The sequence below is a fragment of the Palaemon carinicauda genome, chromosome 21 (assembly GCF_036898095.1).
Source record: "Palaemon carinicauda isolate YSFRI2023 chromosome 21, ASM3689809v2, whole genome shotgun sequence".
NCBI classification, from domain to species: Eukaryota; Metazoa; Arthropoda; class Malacostraca; order Decapoda; family Palaemonidae; genus Palaemon; species Palaemon carinicauda.
This window is the reverse complement of record NC_090745.1, coordinates 102,598,519-102,620,710: the sequence shown is the minus strand read 5'-3', so window position 1 is coordinate 102,620,710 and position 22,192 is coordinate 102,598,519.

Genomic DNA, 22,192 nt, shown 5'->3' with positions numbered 1-22,192 from the left:
ATAAATAAATATATATATATATATATATATATATATATATATATATATATATATATATATATATATATATATATTTTACGGCTCATTTTCCACACTTTTCCTATAATCACATTTACGTCTCCTTACCTACCTACCCACAACTCTCTCTCTCTCTCTCTCTCTCTCTCTCTCTCTCTCTCTCTCTCTCTCTCTCTCTCTCTCTCCACCACAACGTGGCATCAAAGAATAATCCCTTCCAATGTCATAGAATCTAAACAAATAGTTATTATAATCCTAAACATCAACATTCATTGTACTATGTAACTTCCTTTACTATATACAGAATATATAAAATATCTTTAAATTGCATACGGATTGGAGAGAGAGAGAGAGAGAGAGAGAGAGAGAGAGAGAGAGAGAGAGAGAGAGAGAGAGAGAGAGAGAGAGAGAGAGACGCAAGTTCGAAGGTTGATTTAACGGTTGGTGTAAATGACCATTGTCTGGACAGATTTTATTATAATTTTAAGTCCTAAAAACTTACAGTAACATGAAGAAAAAAAAATAAGAGAGTTCATTTAATATGTTTAAAAATGACCATTTGATAATACTGTTGACAGCACTAAGTATGTTGGTATCTTTCCAAGATTCGAACAACAGGATATGGCCGATTCATGATTGTCCTACTGTTCAATTCAAAAACTTTGATTTTCTACTCTCTATAACCAATATTTCTGTATCTGCAAGATAAACGTAAAATATCCAAGCATTTAGATATAAAGTCAGACAAGTTTCCACTAGGGAAAAAAAAAGCGTTTGTGTCCCTGAGAGTGCATGGGATATCAGGCATAATGGATATTACTGTAACGATCAATGTATTATATGTTAAGCATAGAGAGAGAGAGAGAGAGAGAGAGAGAGAGAGAGAGAGAGAGAGAGAGAGAGAGAGAGAGAGAGAGAGAGAGAGAGAGAGAATCTTTCTCTAAATACAGAAATTGTTACATTTAATAGCATATTTCAGACGGCTACACGATAGTTGTGTCTTTTCAATTATAAATATTACCATGAAATTTGGCAAGAACAGGGAAACTATGTTTCACATCAATCCCTGAAATTTTCATTTGGATATGTGAATTATTCTAGGAACAATTTACTCACCGCCAAAAATAGCCATTCAACCCATGTCGAAATAAACGTTTGCTGTGGCTTTTCTATGGCAGATATCAACATGAAAATTGGTACGGACAAAGTAAATATCCATCCCATAAATCCCTGAAAATTTCATTTAGATACGAAGTATTCTACGAGTAATTTACGGCACCGTCGAAAATCAGCCTCCTAAGGATATCGAAAAATGGATACTGTGACTTTTCTATGGCAATTATTAATACGACAATTGGTATGAATGTAGCTCACATAACAACCATCAAACCATGTGAAAGTCATTTGGATATCTGTATAACTCTAGTAGTAGTTTGTGGCTCCTCACTGATTATTTAGCTAAGAATAAAAGTGACAGCCAGGGCATACCTATACCAGATATGAACATGAAAATTAGCAGAAACAAAGCTTATATATATATATATATCTAAACAATCCCTTGAAATTTCATTTGATTATATATATTGGTAAAGGAGTTATTGACCCCTCCGCCGAAAATATCAGCTGCTCCACCGAACCGGCTCCGAAATCTATGGCGATCGAAAAATGGCTACTGTGACTCTCTTATGGCGAGTATCAATACAGAAATTCATATGACTGTAGTTCACATAACATCCATCAAACACTGTGAAAATCATATGAACATCTGTAAATCTTTGGGAGTAGTTTGCTGCTGCTCACTGATTTTTTAGCTTAAAGTCGTCACTTACGAACAAAGGTGACAGCCAGGGTATGCATAAAGCAGGTATGAACATGAAAATTAGCAGAAACAAAGCTTATATATATACACACATATATATATGTATATGTTATATATATACATATATATTTACATATATATATGTTATATACAGTATATACACACATATATATATATATATATATATATATATATATATATATATATATATATATATACACACACACATACACGCACACACACATATATATAATACCTTAAAATTTCATATGAATATATTGATTGTATAGGAGTTATTGACCCCCACAGCCGAAAATATCAGTTGCTCCCCCCGCCCCTATAATAAAAGGGAGTTACTGGGCATTTCATATAAGTTTAAACAAAAGAAATTTTAATCTACCTAGATGAAATCCAAGGATCTAATTCCGTAATGTGGACACAGCTTTATTAAAAAATAGGGCAAGCAAATAAGAAACATTGAATTTATACATTTGAGCCCTAAGCCCCAGTGCCGAGACCTTGGACGCCATTCTTCGCCCATGTTCAGACTAGAATGAGAGTGCAGCAAAGGGCCGAAAGGATTCTCAAAGTTATGTCTACAGTGGACTGTGAGAGGTGCCTAAACAGATGGCCTTTCCCGCTACGATGGTAAGGTGGTTACATTCTCCATTTATTGTTAACAGGAATCATTTTGCGTATTGTTTTTATTCCTTTATTTTATTTTGCTGTGTTCTGAACATTGTTCCAAGGTATAGTCCTCAGCAGTTAACTCATAATCTAAATTTTGGAATGAAAAGTGGAAGGTCTTCAAATTTCTTATTCCAGGTTTTTTAATAGTTTGTCGTTATCGTTCTATTAGCTCAATACACAGGCTTTATAACAATGTTCATAATTCTGACCATTCTTTGTATTCTGATCTAAGGTTCTACCATCAACCATGAATTCTTTATTATCATGGACTGCGTCGTTAGTCATAAAGTTGAATAGTTGAGGCTTCTGAAGTTTAAACTCTGTAAAAATACTTTCTAACTAAATCGACTAATATATTATTTCTAAATCAAATATCTTAAGTCTGTTTTTTATTTTCTTTCATTCTATCAAAGTGTAGGTATTCTTTCATTTCATTTTTCCGAAACAGGCTTCTTTTCTCTTGGAGCACTTGAGTTTTCCCATCTGATATTGTCAGTGGGTGCCACTACTGTTAGTTCCAATAATAATGATGATGATATTATAATAATAATAATAATAATAATAATAATGATGATAATATTAATAAAAATAACAATATAACAAGAATAATAATAATAATAATAATAATAATAATAATAATAATAATAATAATAATAATAATAGAGAGAAACAACGAAACCAATAAAACCTTGAGCTGAAAAAATAAAAATACCCGTAACGATAGATTTACAAAGCAAACAAGCATAACGTATTCATTTGGGGTACGCAAGGTAGCATACATCATTTCCCTGTCTTTATTGGAAGCTGGATAATCAGTCTTTCTCTCTGTGTGACCCAGATCAAATAACCTGAGCTTGAACATTTTTCATCAGAATATATTTCACATCAATCACTCTCTCTCTCCTCTAAGAGACTCAGCACATACACCCGCACACACACAAACACACATATCCAATTTGGGATTATTAAAAAAAAAGTAAAAAGCAAATTAATATTTCAAGCTTTGATCGATGCAATTTTATTTTTTGTTACTAAATTTGAGAGATTATCATTATTAATATCATCATCATTATAATAGCTGCTGCTGCTCACTTTGATAATATAATTACCATTAATTGCTTTCATCCACTAAGATACTTAGTAAATATAAAAAGGCTTCATAAAAAGAATTAAAAAATTCCTGTCGAAATAAAGGAGACGATAAATTGTATATTTTATCATCAATAATGAATCTATCCTTTTATGTGTATTTTTCATGCTCAAACAGCCTCAACGCTATAGACAACATATTTCCAATGGCATATAATTGAATATGAAGTTTTTGTTAGGTTATTTCCAAAAGATTCACTGACGTCTAATTGATGTCGTACTTACTACACATTCTCGAAATTCCGCGCCAAAAGATTCGAACCTATCAACTCATTATAAACCGTTAGGACTTTAATTCTGAAAGAAATTTAGCCTATTTTTATAAAAACGATATTAAACATTTTTCCATGGGACAATTATATATATATATATATATATATATATATATATATATATATATATATATATATATATACACACACATACACACACACACACACATATATATATATATATATATATATATATATATATATATATATATATATATATATATATATATATACATATATATATATATATATATATATATATATATATATATATATATATATATATAACAATTTTAAACCATGGATATCTATAAATAAACACAATGTAATAGGCTGCAGCTCCAGTGATCTTGACCATTTCGGCAACCTTCATAACACGTAGGGCTGGAAGAACGTTGTCATTGTCCAACACTCCTCAAAATAAAGGAAGTGATCGTCATTGGCTCCATATGAAGAGGCTCATCTTCCATTCAAGTTAAATTTCCTAATCCAAGGGAGCTCTTCTCCTTTGGAAAACATCATAAATACAAAAATACGTTTTTTTATGCCATGCACGCAGTTGATGCTCACAAGAAAACGTTCGTAGCCAAAAGCGAGATAGGCGTCAAATGACCTTAGATGTCAGGATGCCAGATAACTTATAATCAATCAATCCGCCAACAGCAAGAACAAAGATTTGACTTATGTGGTTGTCGTTGGCTTCAGGATAAACTTATCCGTTAGTTACAGAGATTTTGTTCTTCAATGAGCCTTGGCTCTTTTCTGCCTCGAGATACGAAGCATTAGAATTCTATGCCATTGACAAGTCTTGGCGAACCAGTGACCAGGTAGTACCCAAGTAGTAGTAAAACTCTAGGGCTTGACTTCAAAATGGATAAACGGTTGATGTCCTTTCTTTCCATAAGATGGAGTCAATGACCTCAGATGCCAAAATGCTAGAAAACCTCAATCAATCAATCTTTCCATGAGAGCCAGGCCCTTTTCCTAGTAACTTGGTGTTTAACGACCCGATTATGATTACTTCCTTGAGCTCGTTTCCCGGATTAAATATAGCACCTCGATAACTCTATTAACCAGGCAACAGTGGCTGGTTGACTGCGGTGTGTCACAGCCAGGTACAAAAAATGTCACGGACTAGCAACCTTATTCCAAAAGACAATTATTGGAAAAAAGGAACGAAGTGCATTTGGTGAAATGAAACTTAGTACTGTTTGTCGTTCCATGGTCCATTGGCCAGGTTAAACAAAGTCGGTTGTGATTAGTGCTTAGATGGGTGACCGCTAAGTAATGACAAAAGAATTTGGCAGAGGAGCCCATAAAACATCTAATGGACAGGGCGTGGTGCTAGCAACCTTCCCACATTAATACTCTGAAAACTGAAGGGTTCGAAGCTTTTGACACCACTTTCTCTAAAACGGGATGTCGGGGAAAAAAGACAAACTAGTGTCTAAAATTTCTGTAGAATTTATAGAATGAGTATACGACTAACAGGGTTGAAGATGATTCAAGAAAAAAAGCGTTTCCTTGCATAACAATTATTCTTGACGCGAAAGTTTTTTTAATGAGCTAATAAATCCAATAATGTTTCTCAAGAGTATAGTTTAATAGCTTTCCGTAGTGGTCGTACCGTATCCTTATCCATCTCAAAGATTTTCCTTCGCAAACTAATTTACTTCTGAAACACATAGCCCTAATAAAGATTTGATCATTATACGTGGTATGATATTTAAAATGGTTACAAAGTTGAATACCCAAAATGTAACTTTTCTCAAGCAATAGCCATATTATTGTTTGTTCCTTTTAATAAGTGCGGCATTCTTTATTCCATATGTATTCTATGTATTCTATAACCGACCAAAATCAAAATAAAGTTCAATCTCAAATCTTTTACACACACCAATGATCTCCCCCCCCCCCCCGCCACCTTTCCCGCCAGAGTCGAATATTCAATCCTCATCGAACTGAAATGATTGTGAGAAAATAAATGTAAATTTCCATTCAATAAACTTCCATAGTAACGAGGTCTCCGGCCGTGATTAAATAAGCATAAGATATATTCTATTTCCGGAGCTATCACAGAACTCATCTGAATTGGATATTCCTTGGTGTCTGGGTATTAGGCCTTCGTGGTGCGTGGCAATATATATTTGCATCAACCGAGAATAATGCATTGAATTTCGATAATAGTTACCAGTTGCTATTTTGATACAAATGACAGGAGGGTTTGAACAGATTTAGAATGCTTCCCTCTGCTACACATTTGGCTCCATTCCGTCTAGTAAACATTCCAAACTTTTATATCACCGATTTATTGCGGTTACAAACACTTCAATAGAAGGAGAGTGCTTATTCTTTATAAAACAGGCTTACTGCATAAGGTAACTCTCAACAATAATTACACATGCAGAAAAATGACTCTGAATAATATACTAATCTGTATAGTCATCTACAAATTTGGTAGGAAAATGGAAATTATCATCATAAGATTTCAAAGTTGCGCGCATATAGATAAGTGTGAGATTTCCATGTCATCTCTCTCGCGAGTGTTCATGTCAAAATAAGAAAGGAAGATGAAGATATAAGATTACGGAATATTAAAAAAGGGTCGGGAATAGAGGGTGAAGTGGTAGAGATTTTTTATTTATTTTTTTTTTTTTTTGCAGCTGATAAAGAGATATGGGCCGCGTGGAGAAATGGAAAAATGCGAGTTAAAATTTATGAAGGCATTTAGGAATAAATATAGCGAGTGGTGGACGAATGAACCAGAGAAAACATGAATCCCAGAGTAGACACATAATGGGATGAAGAATTGTAAAAAGCTTTCACAAAAAGGCAAAAAAGAAAAAGGAGAATAGGACTGCCTATGGAAGAAAGAGATAAAATATGTGGAGTGACAGTCCAGTCTGCATTTGGAATGTGAATATAAAAAAGACGGTGGGAAAATTCTGCTTTTCTTCGTGGTACCAACGAAAAATATTTAAAAATAGAAGAAATAAATGAACCCAGCATAATGTAAATTAGTTGAAATAAGAGTCTTTCGAAGGGGTTTGGACACGTGAAGGAAGTTGGGGGATAAGTTACAGAGGTTATCCAACTTACAAATTTCGAGAAGGTGAAAAGGGAAACCGAGAAGGTGCCAGCTGCATAGGTTACCAGAAGTGTTGCAAACAAAGAGTCATTGAAATCCAAGAAGGGAGCATAGGGTAGATATGAAAAACAGATATAAACTTTTCCATTTCTGCAATTATTCAGTTATCGTTTATGCCGTCCCTAACTTGTTTCTATCAAATAGACTTTGCTATATTTACAGTAACTGCCAAATCCCTTTATCTTCAATTAAATACAAATTAGGGGTTTGCATTCCCTTTAACCAAGTAATAAACATATACAGTAAATCACGATTCCCTCCTTCAAATGATCAAATCCATCAACCCATTCTGCACAAACATAATCCTAAATACTCTTTCTACCTGAACATTTTCTTTTTTGCTAGATTACCTCAAGTATCGAAAGTTTGTTTTGAAATTACATATTGACAACAATGAAAACCTTTTTCCGTAAAATATTTCCAAAAGACTGCCATGCACTTTATGCCCTTCAATTTGTCAACTAAGTAATCTTCATTTCTGACACTTACATTAGCATTAAAACATCAATCAGCACCAGCTATCATTTCTCCACAACACGCAACACATGATATTCGAACCACCATAAACTTTCATTTTTTACTATTGCATATTTTCCATTCTTGAATTGAATATACCCATAATCAAATTTAATTAGACAACTACGCTTAGAACGAGAGACCCGTACCTGTGAACCTAAATCTTTTATTAACAACATACACTATTTATTTATCAATACTGAAAACGCTTCAAGATCTTTTTAAACATATGCACTGTATTTCATTACTTTTAATTTGTACCACTTTCACGTACATTCAATACACTTTAAATGCATGCATTTTTGGGGGGGTACCTAGGGTTACAACCATAATACTTTGGCTTATCAGGGATTTTCACAAAGCTGAGAGCAACAAGAATTATGGAATCTTAAATGAATAAAGATGATTGACACCAGCTTAAGAATAGGTTCCTTTGTTATAGAAGGGACACCTAATTTCGCCAGAGACCATAATATTTAGAAACCCCCTGGTCTTGAGTTATAGTGTATTGCAATTCAAAGAAACATGCACTTACTGGGAAAAACAATCATAGTCACAACCCCAACCGTATGAGACGTGATATATATATATATATATATATATATATATATATATATATATATATATATATATATATATATATATATATATATATATATATATATATATGTATATATATATATATATAAACAAATGCAGCCGTTTCTAGTACAATGCAAGACAAAGGCCTCAGACATGTCTTTACTCACGTCTGGGGATTGATCAGTTTTCATCATCACATGGCCACACCAGACTGGTGATGGTGGGTGCCTTTAGTCTGATCGCTAACTGTAAAACAACCTAGTATAGGTCTCCCAGTATAGCAGAGCCTTGCTGATCATAGCAATACCCAAACCTCTTCACCACGGTAAGGTGTCCACAATCAGAAAGAACCGACCTTTGTCGAGTTCTTATTGCTTTTGTTCAGCTTAAACACCTTTTTGTGCTGTGTTGTCACGTTAACAATATCTTGACAATGGCCCTCAAGATGACGAAGGAGGACGGTAAGATGATTATTACCAAGATCATTACCAAAAAAGCGAAAAATGAAATTATTGCGTGTGGCCGACCTGCCAAAACTATAAAACTGTATGACATCCATGATTGGCACAGCTACAATTCTGAACAAAATAGCAGATATCAAATCGGTTGACAATGCATTGAAACATTTCTATTTGTCTGGATTAATGAGAAGCTGTTGGTTGGTAATATGATTGCCGAAATCACTGATTGTGCAAAAGAGATGGTATTTGAGCTGCATAAGGTGCAGCATCAAAAGAATATGGAGGAGATTTCAAGTGGGGAGGGGGAGGAGGAGGGACAGTGATAAAACTTCTCACTTCAAGTGGAATTAGGGGATGTTAAGAAAGCGGGAAACCCTGAAATATATCACCCAGATAAGGTTTTGGCAGGACGATCAGCGAATCTATTTTCTGGCGAGGTCTCATTTGCATGATATTTCAAAGAAAATGATAGGTTCCGAGTCAAAAGTGAATGTGAAGATGTAAAAATGTAAAAAACAAAAATGAAATTAATTTATTTAGTTATTGGTAGTCATTGTCATTCATTCATTCATTCATTTATTCAAGAGAGAGAGAGAGAGAGAGAGAGAGAGAGAGAGAGAGAGAGAGAGAGAGAGAGAGAGAGAGGGGTTTCTTATGTAGGGATGTTCTCCTTTATATCAGTAACCCGCCTCCTCTCGTCTTACACGCAGCAGCCATGACTCTTTTAAAAGTTAAAGTAAGAGTTAAAGTTTCATCAGCGTTATCATCATTTCCTCCTACGCCTATTGACGCAAAAAGTTAAATGGCAGGGCAGGATTAGAATTAAAACTATAAGAGAGATTACTCGAGTGCCATATGTGGATGAGATCATGGTGAGGGGTAGATGGAGATGGTTTGGGCATGCTCTTCGCACTCCTCGAGAGAGATTAGTTCACCAAACTTTAAACTGGGCTCCACAAGGCACTAGCAGAGTTGGAAGACCCAGGCGTACATGGCTGAGGACTATGAAGCATGAAGTAGGAGATGACGAATGGAGAAGTATTGATTTAAAAGCTCAAGATATAGACGACTGGTGAAATCCAACCGAGGCCTTTGCGTCAGCAGACGTAGGAGGAAATGATGATGATGATGACATATATATATATATATATATATATATATATATATATATATATATATATATATATATATGTATATATATATGTATATATATATATATATATATGCATGCATGCATAATGGATATAAACAGAAAAGTATCACTGACCTAAAATGGTACTACATATGCAAGTTTAGCTTACACTTTCTAGCACCTAAATTCTCTCACTTAAAATGTGAAAAGAATCTGGCTCAAGAATGACACCAAAATGCATTTTGAGAATAATACAAAGAAAATGAAGTTTCAAAACTTTAAATTGCAAACTTTACTGGGAAAATGTATCTGCCAATACCACGAATTTGACCGATATCTCTACGTCTATGCAACTTGAGTTAATGGTTGCGTTCTTTTTATTTATTTTTTTTATATCAGATATTTGTTCCCCTGCTGTACACTTGACGTTACACATGTTTCCCAACAACTATTCTACTTCATATTTTCAGAGTCATTTACCTTGTCAGTTAACAGATAAAGATCGTATGATTCTAATGAATTAATAAATTAATCGTAAAATCCTTTTCAAGTGGATCAAATGATAAAAAAAGATTAACAATAGAGATTTTCGTTTCGACACCAAAAGAATCATCATCATCATCATCATCATCATTATCTCCTAAGACGCCTATTGACGCAAAGGGCCCCAATCGAAAGAACACTACCACACAATTTCGCAAACAAGGAAAAACTTGAAGCAAACTTGTAATAGGATTAACAAATACTGAGAAATAAGCTCCAACACCCATGATGAAACCGTTGAGAAACATACGATATAATGATGGAAACAAGTTTCAAGCGTCAAGAAGAGAATTTGAAAATAAATTTTTACTTTTACAAATTACAACAGTCCTAAGAGAGAGAGAGAGAGAGAGAGAGAGAGAGAGAGAGAGAGAGAGAGAGAGAGAGAGAGAGAGGGGGGGGGGTTATACTGGCTAAGTAAATAAGAGGAAAGGCAAGTAACACACATACGTCGTTTCCCCTGTGAGGGGATGGCACCAAAGAATAAGAAGCCCGTAGTCACTGCCAAAATCACCCCTTAACTGCTGAATTGCGAATGAACTCCCTGGTTTGTAAAACTCGACGTAGACGACATCTACAATCGTTAGGTCTATCTATCTATTTTCTGAGGAATGATATAAATCACGGGGGGGGGGGGGGGGTAGTAAGCTGCACAATCTGAACAGTAATGAGCTAGACAGTGGTTTATGGTGCAGATACATTGCACTGTACTTCAAAGCACACCAAGTTCCTAATCATGGGTTACGAAATCCCCTGTGGTTGGAATTGTCCCATATGTGGAAGATGAAGAAGGGCATATGGACGTGGCTAATTTCCCTCTATTGACTTAAATGTAATTATTATTATTATTATTATTATTATTATTATTATTATTATTATTATTAGCTACAACCCTAGTTGGAAAAGTAGGATGCTATAAGCCTAAGGGCTCCAATAAGGAAAAATAGTCCAGTGAGGAAAGGAAATAGGGAAATAAATAAACAATATGAGAACAAATTAACAATAAAATATTTTAAAAACAGTAACATCACAACAGATATGTCATATATAAACTATAAAAACTCATGTCAGCCTGTTCAACATAAAAACATTTGCTGCAACTTTGAACTTTTGAAGCTTTACCGATTCAACTACCGATTAGGAAGACCATTCCGCAACTTGGTCACAACTGGAATAAAACTTCTAGAATAATGTGTAGTATTGAGCTTCATGATGGAGAAGAGCTGACTATTAGAATTAACTGCATGCCTAGTATTACGAACTGGAAGAAACTTTCCAGGAAGATCTGAATGTAAAGGATGATCAGAATTAAGAAAAATCTTATGCAACATGCATGAAGAACTAATTGAACGACGGTGCCCGAGATTAATATCTAGATCAGGAATAAGAATTTTAATTGACCGTAAGTTCCTGTCCAATAAATCAAGATGAGAATCAGCAGTTCAAGACCAGACAGGAGAACAATACTCGAAACAAGGTAGAATGAATGAATTAAAACACTTCTTCAGAATAGATTGATCACCGAAAATCTTAGAACTTTCTCAATAAGCCATTTTTTGTGCAATTGAAGAAGAGACATACCTAATGGGTTTCTCAAAAGTAAATTTACTGTCGAGAATCACACCTAAGATTTTAAAAGGGTCATACATAGTTAAAGAAACATTATCAATGCTGAGATCTGGATGTTGAGGAGCCACCGTCCTTGATCTACTTACAATCATACTTTGAGTTTTGCTAGGATTCAACTTCATGCACCATAATTTGCACCATATACTAAGTTTACCTAGATCTCTAGCTAAAGATTCAGCAATCCCAGACCTACATTCAGGAGATGGAATTGATGCAGAGAGAGTAGCATCATCTGCATATGCAACAAGCTTGTTTTATACGCTAAACCACATGTCCTGTGTATATAATATGAAAAGCAATGAGCCAAGAATACGACCCTCAGGAACACCGGATATCACATTCCTATACTCACTATGGTGCCCATGAACAACAACTCTTTGCGATCTATTACTTGAAAATTCAATAATGATGGTAAGAAACGACCCAGCTACTCCCAACTGTTTGAGTTTGAAAACAAGGGCCTCATGATTAATACGGTCAAATGCAGCACTTGAATCAAGGCCAATCATACGAACTTCCTGACCACAGTCAAGGGATTTCTGTACAGCATTGGAGATTGTAAGAAGGGCACCACGTGCTCCAAGACCTTTACGAAAACCAAACAGCAAACTAGGGAACAGCTGATTACCTTCAGCAAACCTATTAGGACTTTAACCAAAAGACTCTCAAAAACTTTAGATAATATGGGAATTATGGAAAATGGGCGGTAATCAGTTGGACTGGAGCTACCACAAACACATTTACATAGTGGAGTAACATTACCCATTCTCCCACAAGTGCAAAAAGCTCCTATTCTTGCTAACTTGTGCAAAATAACAGATAACTTTGGAGCTAAGAAAACTGCAGTCTTTATAAAAAAACAAAGGAAAAACACAATTTGGGTCTACACCTCCATAAGCATCAGGGTCCATCAAGAGAGCTTTACTTTCGCAGGTTGAAAAGCTAAACTACTTACTTTTGCCTCAAGATACAAGAATGAGGAAGATCAAGTTTCTCATTACTCTGTTCACTGTCAAACACACCAGCCAAAATGGTTGCCTTTTCCTTTGGACAGTGAGTGACCGAACCATTAGGTGTAAGTAAAGGAGGAACTGTTGCATCTACAACAAAGAGTGCAAATTTAAGGGTAGTCCAGCATTCATGTTCCTGGTTTGTACCAGAAAGGGTTTCTTTTATGGATAAATTGTATTTCATTTTCAGTTGAAGCATAAACTCTCTAAGCAAAAGCTCTATGCTGAGTATAGTTATTCCAAGTCAAATCTGATCTGTTACCCTTCCAAAGATGATAGGCCTCCTGCTTCTCCAAATAAGCACGTCTACAATCACCATTAAATCCTGGTTTGTCATTAGCACACGAGAAGGGATACGCCTATCAATTATGTTGACTAGATTCTCAATCAAAGGGACAACAGGATCAACACTACTATACACAATTGTGACCAATTGAAGCCCAAAAGATCACTCAAAATCCGATTTCAGTCGCCTTGAAATTTCATATAAATCTTACATGAGAATGATACAGCAGGGACAAGCTGCTCAGTCTTCACTTCTAATGAAATCAAGGCATGATCAGATGTCCCTACTGAAAAACTAACCTAACTGGTTAACACGCAAGGGGAGTTGGTACATGCGAGGTCCAGACCTGTGAGTAGCTTCACTTATGATTTGCTCACAGCCTGATTCAGAGGCAAAGTCTAAAGCTCTTAAGCCATGGCAATCGGTAGGAGAAACAGAATTTAACCACTCCCTATGGCGAGCATATATATCACCAACAAAGACAAAAGAGGCGTTTCTATCATCTTCTTGTATCTTAATCATAATGGTAAGAAGACAATTGACGATAGAAACATCCGTGTCTGGATTCTGGTAGATTGAACACAAATAGAAGTTGTTATCCCTGTCACAAACTTTTATCACCTGAAAATCATGACATCCACATTCACAGCAGGACTTATGAGAAGCAGGGTACTCACTCCTAATATACACCGCCATTCCCTAGCCCTAGGAATGCCATCCCATTTCAAAATTATTAGCTTCTTAAAATCAGTTATAAGGAGCTCAGATGAGGGCCTCATATTAGAAACCAAAGTTTCTGAGCACAAAAGAATATCATACTGTCTGGACGCTGCTCTACGGTCCTGAATATTTGAATGAAGACCACGAATACTTCAATACAGTACACGACATTGATGAAATCTAGGATGTACTGGTCTCGGATTTCGGTCCATGTCTCTGGACAGCATAAGAATTAATGTTAATAAAAAAAGATACATCATACTTAACAACTAAATTAACAAGAATGATGACAAAAATAATTAGTTTTAAGGAAATAAAAAGTAATCGATCAAACCCAAAGACTCGGAAAAACAGGTCAACATGGCGAAGCTGATACACCATGCAAGGCTAAATACCCTCCAGGATAGTCAATTCAACTGAAGGGACGATAGTAGGGATGGTTTTGAAAAGAAAAAGAAACAGAGAAGGAAAACACAAACTCTTGATAAACCACCAGGCATTTATGGCCCTTCTACTAAGTCTGCCCAACACACCATTAAAATAAAAAAGATAAAATAGTATGCTCGAGTGTACCCTCAAGCAAGAGAACTCTAACCCAAGACAGTGGTAGACCATGGTACAAAGGCTATGGCACTACCCAAGACTAGAGAACAATGGTTTGATTTTGGAGTGTCCTCCTAGAAGAGCTGCTTACCATAGCAGGCATAGCTAAACAGTCTCCTTCTACCAGTTTCTGAACAATTACATTACAGTAATTAGCCCCTTGAGTGAAAAAGGATTGTAGTAATCTCAGTGTTGTCAGGTGTATGAGTTAAGACGAGAATGTGTAAAGAATAGGCCAGAATATTCGGTGTATGTGTAGGCAAAGAAAAGAAGGCCGTAACCTGAGAGAGGGATCCAATGTATTACTATCTGGTCAGTCAAATTATCCAATAACTCTCTAGCGGTAGTATCTCAAAGGGTGGCTGGTGCCATGGCCAACCTACTATCTTTAGAGCTTACAATGAGATGCAACTTATAGTGCTGTCACCATTATATCATTCAGATCAAATTACAATCTAAACTTGTTTTAAAATCACTATTAGCCGACTGCAATTTTTTTCTCATTTAAAGAAACTAGTATTAAATGTCATTCAATTTGAAATAAAACTCCCATCACTTTAGATATATATGCTGTACTGTACATGCATATACAATGGATACTGAAGCAAACAACATTCAATTTAATGTCTACGAGAATTGTTTTCATTTGCCGTTTATGGCACATGGACCCCATAACTGAGTTCCATCCTCAACAAGACTGCTGGAACTTTGAAAGCACGGTTGATAAACTTATTACTGTCCACACACCCCTTTTACATATTTACATATATATAAATGCTTCTGAATATACTACAATACTCTGAGATCATTAGAAATAACTGGCATGGGATATACTGCAAGTACTTTCATTTTATTTAGAATATAAATTTTACTTAACTCACAAGGAATATGGGTCCAATACTTTTGTACTGATGAAAAACAACCCGTTAGATTAGCACAGAGTTGAGCTTATTTACTAAGCATTACCTGCATGACATATGTTTCTGTATCCTCCAGAAATCTATGCACAATAAGACGATTATTTATTCCTTTCATGTACCTTGATGCACAACACGCATACATGACCTGAGTACGAAGTTCAACCTACAACTGATCTTTGAGCTCCAGTCACTATTCTGTTATTTAGAAGATGGAAATTTAAATCCCACGTTTGACCAAAAGATAATAATGTTTCAGAAATAAACTATGGTTTAGTCACTTCGATATCAACAGCACAAACAATGTATACCTATGTCCTCTGTATGCATCTCCTTAAATGTTCCACTGAATTCTAATATTCATACTGATAACACTTGAGATTAATGACTACCTGATAGTTAGGCAACTATGGTGGTCGCAACTACGTTTGAAAAAGAGTATAAGGCCTGCAACATCGTTCCAAAAGACTTGCTGAGAACTAGAAGGCTGACTTACGTGGGTATGTGTGAGCGCAGGCTCGCGTGTGCGCGTATGACCTAACATGTTTAATGTTTCATGATTTTGCTATTTATTTAATGGGTTTCTGCTAGTACGACACTAATGCGGGCCCTGAATTTTGACAAATTTATAATAAAAAAATAGTGTGATTTCAGAGGAAATGGATTCAAAGATTTGTCGGCCAAGACCTATTTCTCAACGATGCAATTAATTAGCCAGCGCATTCATCTAAATTCTTAGAACAAAATAAAGATCGTAATAAAGATTGTGTAAAACTATTAAAAAGACTTGGTGCAAGAGTTTTAATGAGCTTAATTTTAGACCCTCCAAGAACGCCAACCATTCAGGATGCTTAAGTCTCCATCATATGAGAGAGAGAGAGAGAGAGAGAGAGAGAGAGAGAGAGAGAGAGAGAGAGAGAGAGATAATTTACGATGTGATTTTACTATCTAGCAATTACTCAAAAATAACTACCGTATAACGAAGAGGAGGTTACACTGAATGGTTCTTATTGCCATCGTTAAGTGTGCTCATAAACCAATAGTTTGCGGAAGTAATAAAACAGAAACACTGCTTCAGCGACCTTTTCCCGTCTTCCTTCGTATCTAAATTACTTGGATATTCGTAGTTTCTGTCGACGTTCACATGATGAATTTCGATCTTTAGGACCTTACGTTTATGTATGTATTGTATACTTAATTTCTATAGTTTTTTTTTTTGGGGGGGGGCGTTATTTTTATTTTTAATAATAGTTTTGCACTAAAAAAATATATTATCATTATTAGCATTACTAGCTAAGCTACAACCTTAGTTGGAAATACAGGATGCTATAAGCCCAAGGGCTTCAACAAGAAAAAGTAGCCCAGTGAAGAAAGGAAATACGGAAATAAAACTATATAAAAGTAATAAACAATGAAAATAAAATATTTTAAAGAGATTAAAACATATCTTTTATGTACAAACTATAAATGGAGAATTATGTCAAGCCTGTTCAACAAATTGTCATCATAACACAGTACATATTTCTAGTCCAAATTGACGGAACTAAGGAACATGAACCCTTTGTCTATGTAAGTCATCAACGTTTTGACATTCTTTTCCTAGGTATTGTTGGATTACTTGCAAAATCCTAGCAATCACTTCATTTGTTTCATTCAGGTCTTATTGGTGATACTAAAACATGGTACCCTCACTTATCAAAGGCGAAAACTATCGACGGAATAATCTTGATTAGGATAGTGAAATTACAGGGTTCAACAAAAAGAAAAAGTAAAGAGCAATAGCTAAGCGTTCAAAGCTGAATTGCTTTATGAGAGTCGATCATGGATCAGAAATGGATTCCTAATTAAAACTCATATCGTCAGATGGTATTGCATCGCAACTGGATAATTCATCACCGTCCATCATATCGTGCTCTTTTTATCTGTGAAGCTGCGATACCCTTTCGTTAGCTAAAAATAGAAGGCAGAATAACCATCAAAGTGTGATACTATATACCACAATCATCCTAACTAGTATATCTACTCTCTCTCTAAACAATATTGTAATGAGATCTATTATATATATATATATATATATATATATATATATATATATATATATATATATATATATATATATATATATTAACCCACAATGTATGAAAAATTAAATTTATTTAGCTTTCGAAGGGACCATCTCCCTTCCTCTTCAGAAAACAAATGGTTACAAATTTTTGAAAGAGAGGTACAGAAAGGTTCGTAAAAGATAAAAACCCGTTACAGTCTTGGCGAACAGATAAGATCCAAGAAAGTAGACTGAGGTGGTATGGTCATATCATGAGAAGAGATGAACAGTATATTGGGAGGAGAGTGAGAGAAATGGAGGTACAGGGGACGAGGAGGAGAGGGAGATCAAAGCGAAGGTAGATGGACTGTATAAAAGATGGCCTTCGATCAAAGGGATTAACTGGTGATGAAGTGTGGGACAGGGGTAGATGGAGAAAACTAACCAGAAGCATTGACCCCACATAGAAGTGGGAAAAGATGCAGACAAAGAAAAAGAAGAAGAAGAAGACAGTCTTGGCGAATATTAATAGCATTTCAAGTGGTTTGTTTACATCTTTTAACAATTCTTCAACAGTAGTTACATTGTCTTTTTATACAATTTTATTTAAAAACAGATCCAATTTAAAATTACTTTGATACATATTAAAATTATTAGAATTTTGAATTTACAGCTTCAATCAGTTTCCGTCTGTACTTCTTTTTCAAAAATTAGTATCCATTTGTTTTCTTAAGAGGAAACGAGATGGTCCCTTCGAAAGCTAAATATATTTCCTTTTTCATACATTGTGGGTCATTCTATTTACCATAAATACACGGAAAATCGTGTTTTTAATGTGCGTGTGTGTGTGTGTATATATATATATATATATATATATATATATATATATATATATATATATATATATATTTTTATATATATAATATATATATATACATAAATATATATATATATATATATATATATATATATATATATATATATATATATATATATATATATATATATATATATATATCGTATATATAAATCACGGAAGCGGACTCTTGATTAGAGTTGGTACTTTTCGTCCTACTGGTCGGTGTCACTAATAGGACGAAAATGCAAACTACAAAAAAGTCTTAATTTTTCCTATATATATATATATATATATATATATATATATATATATATATATATATATATATATATATATATATATATATATATATATATATATATATATATATATGTGTGTGTGTGTGTGTGTGTATATATAAATGAGGGGAGCCTATTGTCTCACGACCCATAATCTAATAACCTAATGTAATTGCAGTCCATCGTTACCGATTACGACAATTAAATTCGACGCAGCAGATGATTAATGTGACCGACGTCGGGCTACCAGTCCAACGCAGTAGACCAAACCCAAATTATCTTTAAATAAACAAATCAGGATGAGGCTAGATTTTCCAGTTTGGTTGATCCCACAGAGGCATTTCTGCTTACCTAAAAGATGACTCCTGTAACAACATTGAGTAAAAATAAAGAATCCACAATAACAGCCCATGCTTCACGTTTGCTATCAAATACTCAAACAATTGATCCACGTTTTTTTTCACAATTTTGCCCCGGCATATACGCTATTTCTCTGGCTTCTTGCATCACCCCATCCATGTACATATATTACACAGCCATGGAATGCCTACTTGCACACTTGTAGCCTCACACACACATACACACACACAAACTGTTGTTATCCTGAAAACTATGTGCAAGACAGTCTGTCCGGAGAGAAATTATCTTCGTTTTTTACACGCCACTAAGACTGTCTATCCATTATAAACACATGCACACCCATATATATATATATATATATATATATATATATATATATATATATATATATATATATATATATATATATATATATAGTTTGATGTCGGCTACACCCCCAAAATTGGGGGAAGGGCCTTGGTATATAGATATATATACGGATGTGCGTGTGTGTTTATAATGAATAGATAATGTCTTCGTGGTGTGTGTGTGTGTGTGTGTGTGTGTGAGGCTACAAGTGTGCAAGTAGGCATTCCATGACTGTAATATATGTACATGGATGGGGTGCCAAGAAACCCATTGGCTGCCATTCACCTGGGATTGAATCACAAGGCCTTAGCAGAAGTCCAACGAAAAGATCCAGACTACCAAGCCTGCAGGACATCCTGCACTTCCCTCTGTGGGAAGACATCGCCCTTGACGACTCCAATATGACCCTCCCCAGTGACGTCAGCGCTAATCTACTCTACAGCTACTGAATATAAAGTTCATTTGGCACAGCATTACTAAATATGCTATGGATTGGGTATGTGCCTGAACTTCATGCCAAACTTCAAAAGTGCACCGACACAATAAATCATGATTTGGTACCTTTTCTCAACCTCAGCGTCGTTTTGCCCACATTCACGTGAATGGAGTACAATGGTTCCCCTGTCCACATCACAAGGACATTGCTACCTGTTTACTGTCAATGATCAGTCCTCACGTTGGCCTGGAGCCATCCCCATGCAAACTACGAACATCCGCTATCCACACTTTCAGGGTGGATAGCGAGATTTGGTATCCCTGAGCATATTACTTCTGACAAGGGTACCACCTTCACCTTTCATGGTGTGAATAATTTAGGAGGGATGGGTTATCTCCCTGTCTAACGATCTTCATGTAGTTTTAGTAATGCTGTACTTCCTTTATACATAGCTTTCAAGTGTTCTAACATTAGATTCATCTATTCCTTGTCTTTGAGGTTATCATTACTGTTGAGGTTTCAACAGAATAAAACCCTTTTCATAGTCTATAAATGCTATACATAGTGGTTTGTAATACTCTCTTCATTTTTCCATTCGTTGGTCAATTACATTGGTACAGTCAGTTGTTCAATACCCACTTCTAAAGCCGGCCTGCTCTCTTGGATGATTAAAGTCTGGCTGTCTTTCTATTTGGCCTAATGTGAACTTTGTAAATATCTTATATATTACGGATAGTAAACTTACTGGGCGGTATGTGTGTATATACATACATACATATATATATATATATATATATAATATATATATATATATATATATATATATACATATACATATATATATATATATATATATATATATATACATATACATATATATATATATATATAATATATATATATATATATCATCAATTATTACTAGTACAGTGCAGAACAAAGACCTCAGACATGTCCTTCCATTTATATTTATTTATGGTCTTTCAATGCCTGTCAACACAAACTTTTAGTTCGTCAATCCATCGTCTTCTCTTCCTTTCCCTGCTTCTTTAAAGAATCTCTAAGGACCCATTCTGTTATTCTTTATGTTCATCTATTGTCTGTCGTTCTCACTATACGTCCTGCTCATGTTCATTTCTTTTTCTTACATATTGTTAGAAAATTCACAACTTTAGTTTGCTCTCGTATCCAAGGTGATCTTTCCCTGTCTCTCAGTGTTCCCATCATTATTCCTTCCATAGTTCTTTAAGTTGTGATTAACTTAATGTTCTCAGGCTTAAATAAGCCTCCAAGTTTTTTATGCATAAGTTAATAGTGGTACGACCATCTGGTTAAATACTTTTGTTTTTAGAGAAAGTGGCATTTTACTCTTCATAATCTTATTATCTTTACCAACAGCTTTCCATCCCATGCTTATCCTTTAAATTTCGATCTCGAGTCCTGAGGAAACGTTTACTGTCTCTTCTGAGTACGAATATTCATTAACAATCTCTAGAGGTTCGTCCATAACCATTATTTATTCTCTGCATTTTTATTGAAAATTGTCTTAGTTTTAATCACATTCATATTTTGCAGTCCTACATTTCTGCTTTCTCTGTTCAAATCTTCCATCATATTTTACAATTCCTCCCATGATTCACTAAACAACTATGTCATCTGCAAATCCTAATTGGTTAAGGCATTCGTCAATAATAATAATTACTACATTTCTCCAAGCTAAATTTTCCAAAACTACTTCTAGCAATGCTTTGAAACATTTAGGAGAGATAGGGTTCCCTATATAACTTCTTTCTCAATGGGAATTTTCGCACTACCTTTTTGTAAAGTAGATCTACACACGAAAAAAAATTATAAAGATTATATATATATATATATATATATATATATATATATATATATATATATATATATATATATATATATATATATATATATATATATATATATATATATATGTGTTCTTGTTTAAGAATGCATACACATCTGGTGACATCCTTTCAATTAAAATGATATACATATAAAATAACGTTTCATTCAAGTGTCATCAGTGAGGCAAGGCCTCATCCCATTTGATTTCGCCCTTCTCCGAATAACCCGATTAAACCTAACGTCATCATAAGATCTTCCCCGTTATTTCCCAACACAACCTGCGCTTAACCAACTTTATTTCCCCCGTTTATGTCGGTTTCACAACTTCTTCTATTTTTTCCCGAAGCTTTAAAGACCCTCTTGGTTTGGGGTCTTTTGTCTCATCAGTTTCAGTGGTGACATTATTCTAGAAGAGGCGGGTACCGCAGTGCTTGTAAAAGAGGGGGAAATGATGACAGAGAGAGAGAGAGAGAGAGAGAGAGAGAGAGAGAGAGAGAGAGAGA